The sequence below is a fragment of the Bactrocera oleae genome, chromosome 2 (genome assembly GCF_042242935.1).
Source record: "Bactrocera oleae isolate idBacOlea1 chromosome 2, idBacOlea1, whole genome shotgun sequence".
NCBI lineage: Eukaryota > Metazoa > Arthropoda > Insecta > Diptera > Tephritidae > Bactrocera > Bactrocera oleae.
This window is the reverse complement of record NC_091536.1, coordinates 99,604,940-99,616,464: the sequence shown is the minus strand read 5'-3', so window position 1 is coordinate 99,616,464 and position 11,525 is coordinate 99,604,940.

Below are 11,525 nucleotides of genomic sequence, written 5' to 3'. Positions count from 1 at the left end.
ATGCCTCTACACGAAGCTAATTTAGACGCTTGTAAATCTTCAATATCAAAATTATGATGGATGGGCATTTAAATTGGTTATTTGGTTAATAAAGTGCCGAAGACTACCAGCGCAAACAATGATGTAGAGGGAAGGGGGTATAAATGGACGCAACTACACACATGCATACCGTTGCAGCCTCCTCCAAACGATCTGTCATATTTATTGAAATTAAGTAACCGTGAGATTTCTATACAGATAAGTAGAGAGGAGATACATATGTATGTGCATACGAGTATATGCATATACAAATGTACACTCGCACATCATATATACAATGTATGTACTCAGCCCCATCAAACACATGCTGCAGTCAACTTTTACAACTTTCCGATGATTGTACAAATTGATTTGGGTCGAATTTGATATGCGTAGGGCACAACATCTTGAACGTGTGCGTGTATATATGTGTATACATATATTTACACCTGGTTGTTATAGATATATGCCGTATACAAATTCAACATTTAGCATTTGCTTGTGTGTTTTCTTCGAATATATGGAGTTGCTTTTCTTTGGAAGGCCTTAGGTGAATCGGGGTGTGCGGAAAGAATAGATCTATATAACAAATGGGTCTGGTGAAGTAGTAATGAGCTGCGAATTAGCGGAGCTTATGGGATTTGCGAAGCATCAGCGAAGATCATAATCATTATCTCTAATCTAATATAGATCTATATTCTATATACACAGTATAATCTAACTATCATTGCGAGTGATATAAAATTAGTACTAAAGGATTTGGAAGTAATGCAATAATTATTATTCAAATGACAGAATTTCTTCTGCTGCGAATATGTTCGTTGACGATGATTGGCGCGAATGCTTTGATAGCAAAGTATTAGCCCTTGTAGATGATCTGACACTCCACTACACTGTTGTCAAGAACGATAAACATGTTTTATTGATTTCCATCAACATTTCCTGGTAACTTGCAGCATAAAATTACCAAATTTAAATGCTTAAATAACATTTTTCCCAAACTGTTTGACCTAGTAATACACCGATTCCGTTTAAACATGCGGTTTAACTAATAAACTGGATCATATATTTTATGTGTTCAACTATTCTTTAATAAATATATATTTTTATCGCAGAGGTTTTTATACCCTGAATAGGGTATATGAAGTTTCCCTCGAAGTTTGTCACACCCAAAGGAAACGTCGGATATAGTCGATTCACCCTTGTCCATCTGTCTATCTGTATTATATATATGCGAGTTAGTCCCTCAGTTTTTGAGATATCGACTGAAATTTCGCACGTCCTTTTCTCACCATAAAGCTGCTCATTTGTCGCCGATATGATATGCTATAGTGGTCTAGTGGTCCGATACTATAGCATATAGCCGCCATACAAACTGAACAATCGAAATAAAATTCTTGTAAGGAACATTTTGTATTTGTGAAGGGTATTATAGCTACGGTCCTACCGAAGTTAATGCTTTTTCTTGTTTTTTTTTTTTAATTTATGCGTTAGACATGAACTATCCAATATACATATGTATATCACATCCGTTAAATACAGAATCAACTCATGCTTTTACCCGGGGCCAGTGACTCAGAAGTCTTTGTGCAATTTACATTCACCATTAACCATTCAGAAGGCAATCCAACGCGGCAATATTTGGTAATTATAATCACCTTCTGCAGCTACCAGTGTTTGAAGGACAGCTAAGTACTCACAAAGGGCGTTTTAATAACACAGTAAAAATGTTCAGTTCAGAAAATTTTAATCATTCCTGACCTTATTATTAAAGTCACATTTCACGGAAAAAATCGCTGCACGTCTCTCTACACCCCATAAAATTACATTAAACTACAATTTTCGGTCACAATAAAAATCAAAGAATAAGAAAAACAGTATAAAATGCAGCGACACCAACTCGAAAGGAGTCACCCGTAATTTAGACAACACAAAAATAAAATAAAATCATAAAACACTTGTAATCCTTGATATTTTAACAGTACAATCATAAAATTGTCCATGTCACTTTCACACACACATATTCAACCATATGCTATCAGGAGTAGGATTCTTTCTTGCCCGCACTTCCACAGCGCTGCAACACGTACAATTTCCTAGCAGCGCCAGCGAAGAGTCGAATCATCCGCCGAAAAATTACAACAATCTAAAATGCCACAAACAGTTCTACATACATATACTTGTATACATACGCAAAGGAGAGCTGGGTGCCGCTGCTGCGGGGACTAGCGAAATATGCCACCGCCCGAGCTACCTTACGTTTTTCCACAAAATTTTTGTGTTTTATTATGAAAAGGGTAATCAAGTGAATAAGGATTTGAGCGAGATGTGGCTTTGCTCGTAAAATCGCTACGGTTTTACGGTTTTTATTGCCTTTCACCACCTTTTGACACTTTGCCCAAAATGCGGCAAAAATCTAGTTAGGAGGAAGGACTGAATGCGAAAAGAAAAAAAGCAACCACGAAATAAATAGTTTCTTACTTTTTTTGTACTCGCGTTTGATGCATCACTATCAGCTACACAAAATGTACATCTCCCAAGATCTGTATGCATGTGTGCAATGTTTGGGAACGAATGTTTATGTGCTCTTAGATTTATGATTGCAAACTACTAATGCCAAGTTACGTTTTACTTTTCCTTGGCGAGAATAAAATATGAAAGTTGTCCTTATTGCCTTATGTCCCCTACATCCTTTTATCTTCACATGCCATCGGAAGCGGCTATAAAATTTGTGTGTGGAATTTTTATAAGTACATATATGTAAATCTTGTGTATGCAGATGTATGTGTGCGTGTGTTTATTTTGCGTTTGAATGTCGTTTGTGTAGATATATGTGAATTTGGCGCAACCAATATGGCCCAAATAGGAAATGTACATTTGCAATGAAATTCTCTTTAACCACTGCTATGGATTTTATTGCAGGACATGGTACGACGTTATTCTTCCGATTTGCGAATGTCCGTGCATGAATACAGATTTGTTGGGAATACATGTATATTTTTCTATGAAACCAGGAAGTTCACTTTACAAAAAACAACTGACATCATTTACTATCGAATTTATTACGGAATGAGCCCTTTTGTTTAAAAAGGATCGGATAACCAAATGGATACATTTTTGATTGAGATATACATACATGCATATCATATTTCACCTACAGGGAAATATCTTAATACCATGCAAATAATTGAGGCACGTAAAAAGCTTATTTACTTCTCAAATATAACAGTATACATATGTAAATATGTATTTTCTTCATATTTTATATAACAGATTTGTAAATGATGAAAGCTTCAAGCAACATTGCATGAATTGTCTCTCGGCGAGATGAGCTGAGGTACGCTCTACATTTGAAATGTGTACCATACAAAGTGTTTGAATTGCATATAAACCTTTGAATTTTTATAACGCTTTTATTAGCTTCACCTGTATGTTTGTATGTTTGCAACTTTTTTCTGTGCAAATAACACCTTTATAGGAGGAGGTGTAAAAATTGAAAAATGGGCGTTGCGACACCACGGCGGAATAGGATTTCTTATTTTTTATCTCAGAAAATATCTAATTAATTTCAATCAAATTTGGTATTAGAGATTAATCAGCCATTCCTATCACACACTGTGAAAATGCGCGAAATCGTACAACGACTATAAAACTATGCAGCTATAAACATGATCTATCCATCCTGCAAAAAAAGGCCTCTAAAATTATGTAGCTAAAAGCATTAACTATCCATGCTGTCATTGGAATAACAAATTTACTCAAACGCATCCTTAAAGAAAGTGAAAGAGCCACACGTAGTGTGCTAAGTAATAAATAACTAAGAAGTGTAAAATAATTCCTTATACACACTGTCAGAAATGTTGACCGAAAAATACATGCATTATTGTGAGAAAATCGTGGAATGGTTTGTGCCATATTTTTCGTATATCGAGCATATCACACTTATCTCACAATAAGGAAATACTTGCTGCCAGTTTATATAAGAAATTATTTTTCGCTTTTTAGTTTGAAGTGGTTTAAAAGCGTGCATTTTAGTTTTTAAAAACTATATTTATTTATTTATGCTCATGTCATTCCATTACCTAAGACGTTTATGGAAACTTATATGTAACGGAGCAATTGTAATTTGTAATCAAATCACATCATCGTAACACGGGGGATATTTTTATAATATAACACGATATAACTCTTCATAATTTATCGCATACAAGTCAACCGACACCACATCTATGTATATATACATCTGAGTGTATACATATACATATGTATGTAAGAATTTCAAATCATTTGCACTTTAACAACAAATTGGCAACCCTCGTAAATGCGCCTTCAACCGCAACCACCGAACAGCTACAACCTCGCCAACAACGGAACGAATACGTGTGGGCATCATTAGGGGATGCTCAGCATTATTGGCACGGATACGCCAGGCGGCCATCTTGTTTCTTGCTCTACGCGTCGCTTTGCGCCCATTTCTCATCTTAATGGCAAATTGACTGTGACACAGCGCACTTCGTGCTATTACTGCTATTACTGATGTGGCTGTTGTTATTGTTGCATTATTATTGTTATTACCCTTGTTGATGTTGGCATTTGAGTTTGTGATTTTAATCGGCGTGCCGTCATAAAATAAATGAATTGTTATAGAGCAGCTTGATTGCTGCGCTTATTTGTTTTATAATAAGCATTATTATCCTGAGGGGTTCGCGAGTACCCTCGTGCAGGCACGTATATGTTGTCCCATTTTATATTGGTGGTGCTGTTGGTGTTGGTGAGAGATGTTTCTAACGGTAACTTTAAATAGGGAAGAAATATGGCAAAAAAATATTGCAAATTTATTGTACGTGGAAGTGTTTGATTTTAATAGCACAGTGTGAACAATCGCATATACGTATACACCAGCGCCGTTCACTGTCACTCTTTTGACATATTTCTCAACATGCTGCTCACAAGCCTCATGTTATTTTAAACTCCTTGGAAGAGTACCAACAAATACTTTTTCACCGATAAGTCCATTTTGCAATCTTAAATATTTTACTGGAAGAAAATATGTAAATGTGAATAAAATATTATATATATCATATTCCACGCAGAAACAGTTTTCACTTTTAACAACAAAGGCTAAACAGCAACAAATTTTAAAAGACACTTCGACAGGAACCCCTTGGTTCCCAATACAATTTATACAGCAAATATGTACATGTCAGTATGTATTTGTTCTAACAGCTCCGCAACCCAACGGAAATGACAACAATTCTCACATTTTATTATCCTCGTCATTATAATCTGTCCCCTTGCAAGAGATGAGCTGACAAAGCGCTGCAAAGACAAACGGGTCTCGCTGCCATTATTATTCGTCATTTAAATAATTTTCCACTTACTCAACGCCGCTGCAGGAGCGGTGGCGGCAACAGCAGCAGCAGCGATGCCATTATCGCCACTGTCGTCGTTGTTGTCGTATTTCCTTCCGGGCAGCGTTTACAACTTGATTGTCGTGCGGGCAAAGCCGATCGCAAGAAAACGGCAAAGCAACCCTCCTTTACCCCGCCAATCGCCAGAAGTGATGGTGGTTAATGCCGGCAGGGTTGGCACATATTCGCGCTCTTGTTGTTGCACATATAATCAAATCTAATGGCATCGCTTTGCGTTGATGAGCAGCGCGAAATTGCTATAGCGTGGAAGTAATGTCACGGCGTTGCTCTTGCCACAGCGCTACCGCTACCCCGCCAGCAGTTAAATGAAGACCGCAATCGACAGATGCACACCCTGTAAAACACATAGTCGTTTGATGGTATGGTAGTGAGCTTGTGCGCCGGCGACAAAATGGCGTCACGTTGACTATTGTTTGCCACAGACTAAGCGTTCTGAATTCAATTTTATTTCTTCATTTAATTAATGAGTGTTTGCACATGTGTGTGTGTACATGTATTAGGGTGATTTATTTGCAAAACTAACAGCGAAGCACTCGCTCTCACTTAATGCACATTTCCGTTTCTGATAGTTTACATCTGAAAGAACTAAAGGGTTCTGAAACTCGTGGCAATCAGCACAATAACTATTCAAGAATATATCTACATGAGTACTTTTCAAAATTCATATTATTTTCGGAGATATACTTAGGCATTTTGCTGACCCTGCATCCAACTGGTTCGTCCGGAACTAAAACTTTAAACGCGCTTTTCTCGAAACAATATTTTTCAAAAAGATACTCACGATTTTTCAAGTTCCACTGGACCGATTTACTTGGAATTTTCAGAGAGTCTTCTTTGTAGACGTGTCTACGTCTGGAACTAGCCATATCGAATTTAAATTTTTACTAGTTTTGAAAAACTTGAAACAGTCAAAAAAAAAAAGTGGTACAAAACTTGTTTTTTTTTCTGACAGTCTCCATTTCGTCAATAATTTTTTTCAAACTTTGCCGTAGTTCCCGACTTTATTCTTGATTAACTATTCTTGATTAATAATTTTTTTTTCTCTCAGATTGCTAAGAGCGTTGAAATAAATAGTAAAATTATTAATTGGCTTTTTAGGACCCTTCAAAAATTACCTAAAATTCATGCCTCTAAACTAGAATACCCTTTAACTACCGATTGCAACAATTTTGTGATTGAGCTTCTTCATGTCTGCCCAACGCTGATCACCATTCCCCGGCATATTATTTTTAAGTTAACAGAGGCGCCTGAGTATCAAATTTATGGTTATGGATAACAAAAATGGTGGCAGTAAAATATTCCATTGCCACTTGGAGTCATTAAAGCCTCGAACGTCAGATCGAACCGTAATTGGATTTATATGAAAAATCAACAGAATGAGTACGGACCGTCATCAAAAGTTCGTTAATCATCAGTGGGGATTCAGCACAATATCTTAGATACTTTGGTACCTATGCTCGCATATATGAACATACATAAGCGTTATGTAAATAATAATGGATATTGATGTAGGATCGTATGCCTTCAATACTCCGATCCGAAATATCCGAGTACTCATCAGCCTTGCTATTTAAACTCATTAAGATTACAATGGAATACAAGCCCTACACACACACACACACCACAATTTTTCACAATTTTCAGGAATATGTGTTAGCGTACATACATATGTGGTTCTGTGGTTCATCAACACATACTTGACTTAATCTAAGCCAATTTGAAGCTGCTTTTGACCACAAACAACTGCAAGGATTAGAAGAAAAGTGCATATATCAAAGCAAGACCCTAAACACATTTCATTTGCTATATAATTGGTTTTTGGCTTACGTGTTGATGGGGGAACAAAAACAGGATCAACTCCAAAGGATCAAAAGAATCTCGATCTCGTGTGAGCAGTCAGCAAGTCAGTGCCTTGTGGCTTAACTTTGAACACGCCGCAACACAGCAGACACTTACTGCCACAGTGCCTGAGCATATGAGCATGCAACAATGGCCAGCAATGATTTTTTAATACTGCATACAAGCCACTTGATGTTCTAATCTTAGTCCTTTTGCCGCCTACCAAATACATACATATTTACATGCAGGTATGTACTTGGTTGTGTGCGCTGGTGCGTGCACACAGTAGCAGCACATGGTAATCAGTGTGTGTGTGTGTTTGCGCAGCGCAACTAAATATGCATCATTTGAATCGTTGCCTTGGGGCAACGGGATGCGGCAGCTGCGTTGCACAGTAGCATTAAAAATAGCAATCCTATTTCCAACCGATTATCCCGTTATTATGTAATACTATGATTTTTCGCTACTTCAACTTCGAAATGATCAATCTCCAAATTGTTGCAATCTGACGATAAGTAGGCTGGAATGTCTGCCGCTGGTGATTCACAAAATCGCCATTGCTTTTTAGTGCTGCCGACTTTGAAGTTCTTTGCTGTGAAATGCGATTTCATGGCCACTCCGCGTCTGCTACCAAGTATGCGCAATATGCTGCAATGTTGTACAGTGGCACTTGTAATTACTCACACCAGCGCAATTTCAGGCCTGTTGCAAAATAAAGGATTTGCAATAGCGAACTATGTTCATATTGAGTATTGCACATAAAATAATATTTGCATGTACATATGTATCCAAACAGAGTTGGCTAACGACCCTAGAGCTTTGAAAAGTATTTTCTTTCAAATAAAAACTAAAGAATGAAATTTTCAAAGAACCAACTTATGGCACATTTGATTTCAAAAAAATCTTAAAAGCTAACTTCTCATTTGTGATATTTAAGAATATTAGGGATAGATTTGCTGGAACACAAAATTTTATCACGTGATACGGTTATATTGGTTGCATTAAATTTAATATCACAACTAAAACCTCTTGTCCTATCAATGGAAATGGTTTAATTTTGTTGAATTTTAAATATCCGTAGAGCAAACAGTCAGACATGGCTACATAAATTGTGGTCTTTAACGTAGTCTCATAATATCAAACCTGCTACAAAGCGCATATACAAACATACGCAAAACAATCGCTGCCGTCAGTCTCCAAAGTCATTGCGATCGAAGCGCCCATCAGTCACAATAAAATGGCGACATTGATTCGCCATTGTCATGAAATACTCTGACAACGGTTAATTAAATTTGTAAATTATTTTCTTTGCATGAAACTTACAATTAATTTGGTTTTTGTCATTCAGCAGTTATTTACCCAGCCGAGTAAGAACAAAGCGGACAATGCGTCGCTGTTCTCTGTGCTACGGCGACTGGAGTAATCCAGAAGCCAATTCCACGTTTGTTGACACCAATTAATGAATCGTGGCTGCAGGCGACAAGTCAACCAACAACAAGAAACACTTCAGAGACAAGCGCTTCGACGCGCGCCGCCACTGTAACTGCCACACTTGCCAACGACGACACGTCCAGGGGTAACTCGGCAGCGATTCGATACAATTGGAAAACAAGTGGTATAAAACAATAAGGCAACAATGGAAAGCAAATCAATTACCAACATTTACGCTAAGGCATTTTAATTGTGCGCCATCAGCCGCTTGCCCGCCCTCCCCAACACCTGAACGCTATCGATCAAAGGCTGCCGTGCGTCCGCCACGTCGAATCGAATTGCGGCGGCTGGAAAGTGGGTGAGCCACTTTGAATATGTAAATTGTCGGTCAATCGAAAAGCGTTTGGATAATTCTAGGCAATTACGCATAAATGTCAAATGCAGACAACAATTAGCGTAATCGATAGCTTGAACAGGCGCATACACATATTTACATATAGGTATACATGTTTGCCTGGTAGCGGTTTTGGTGAATGCGTAGAAATACCACATAAAATACCACGCAGTCATAACTGGACATGTGAATGGACATAAAAGGTACGCGACAATTCGCTGGGTGGCGATAGACACCTCACTCACAGATATAAAGATAAAATCGTTTTGATTAATTGCCGGCAACTGCTTGTATGGTATTTGAGGCGGCAGCTTTGATTGCATGCGGTACTGACGGATTGAGGATTGATTCGTTAATATAGTTAAAATTTCAAGGTGCCACTGATCCACATAATCCCCCGCAGGGTAGAAATGTAATAGCAAGGATTCAGAATACGAGCTTTCGCATTTACGAAAGAAAGGAATGATTCAACCGCTTCTGAATACTTTGAATACATGAAACTTGCAAATAATGTGTACTTGGTCTTGCACCAATGTTTTGAACTTCGTAAAATTGTTAAGTGCCAACATTGAAAGATTCACAAATTTAGAAAATTCGGCAGAACGGAACGAATGAAATTCTCCCGCTTAATTTTTTATTTCTGTCGTCCACCCACCTTTATACCTACTGTATTGTGTTTCAAACATAGAATCATTACCATTACGTATTACCTCTTTAAGTTATTGAAAAGTGTTCAGTCAGTTCACAATATACAAGTAATTAATATAATCAGTACTCAAAAAGAGTACAACTCCTGCCCTAACTTCTACATATGAAGTAAAAATGTTTGTCATAATACAAATTTAATGTTTGAGGCTTCTCAAAAATAACCTTGGAAGCGTGGGAATCCGTTCCTATAACAAACATATCAGGAAACATACTATCAAAACGACGCCAATTTGATTTTACAATTCAAACAATAGAAGCATCGACAAACGAAATATTTTACGCTTGAAATGTGCTTGCTAATTAGATTTGAAGAGTAGACCCCAACTGTTCGCACGGAGCCCATTAGCTCGCGATTAATTAGTGAAATAGAAACATTTTCAACTGTTAAGCGCGGAGAGGCAGCATTAATTCAATGCCACAATAACCCGCTTGCTCTCGGGAAGATGAAAGAATATTTAATAAACGCCGCCGAAGCACATTGTTTTAATTATGCCTATCTTACATACGCACAGCCACATGTATGTGTGTACCATACGTATATACGCACATACCGTAGACGATAATAGACGAGTCCACCGTGAAGTCAATTATGCAAAATACAAAGCGTTTGACGCTTATCTCGTCGAAGATTTCGCAGAAAGCGGCTGCGGGACCATTAGATCTTAGCCGGACGGTGGTCGGTGGTCAGTGGAGGTGATCGTGGCGTTGGCGGTCAATGATCAACGAAAGCCTTTGTGACGAGCCGCCATCAAAATGGCCACTTTGCGGTTCATTTATGTTATTGTTTACATACATACATACATATCATCGTAATAGCTTCGCATTTAATTAGCACACACATTATTCATGAGTTTCTTTTATTCAAACAAATAATTATAACGAAATTAATTAATCGTTTTAATTGTGTGCATGGCGTAATGAAATTCTCATTTCGCTGTAACCGTCAAAAAGCAGCAGCGCCATTTTCGTTAAAACTCGGTAGTGGTGGCAATATTTATTTATATATTAATAATTTGAAATTTATATTGTTTACTCATTTACGTTTGTCTAACAGGATCCTGCTAAAAGGACTGTTCATGGCAGTAATTTTCGTGCAGTCGCACTTGGACCACCTATCACGCACTGTTGGTGGCCTTATTGGCGACAGCAGTGATTCGGCGTCATATTTCCAACGAGGACATACTTACGTACAAACATCACACCAACTGTCAAGTGCCAAGTGAATCACTGCTGGAATTTGGGTCAGCGACAGTTGTTGCAAAATTCTTGCCGTTCAACATAGGGAATTTGTCAACACTGCTCGGACTTTCTCCAAAGTGCGGTGTCATGTCGGGTCACACCCACCAAAATAATAACTGTTGCTATGAAGAAAGCGGTGTACTTCTACTTGTCACCATTTCGCGGCTGCTTCAAATTGTGAGGACCCACCGCAGTCTCCTTCCTTCTTAATTGAAATGACAGACGAGGCAAAGCGGTTCTACTATCGAATAATGAGATGTACACACCTACATGATTAGGTACATATCTCTCCAGTTGTTTATACGTGCGCGAAATACGTATTTAATGATAAGAAGCAGTGCGCATGATCGCCGGCCGTTTATGAGCGCACTGTGGTTTATATTTGCGATATAACTTAAATAAATAAGTTTTAACATTTTTGGCATTTAAATAAGCGGTTTCTTCTTCACTCACCGCTTCGAAGT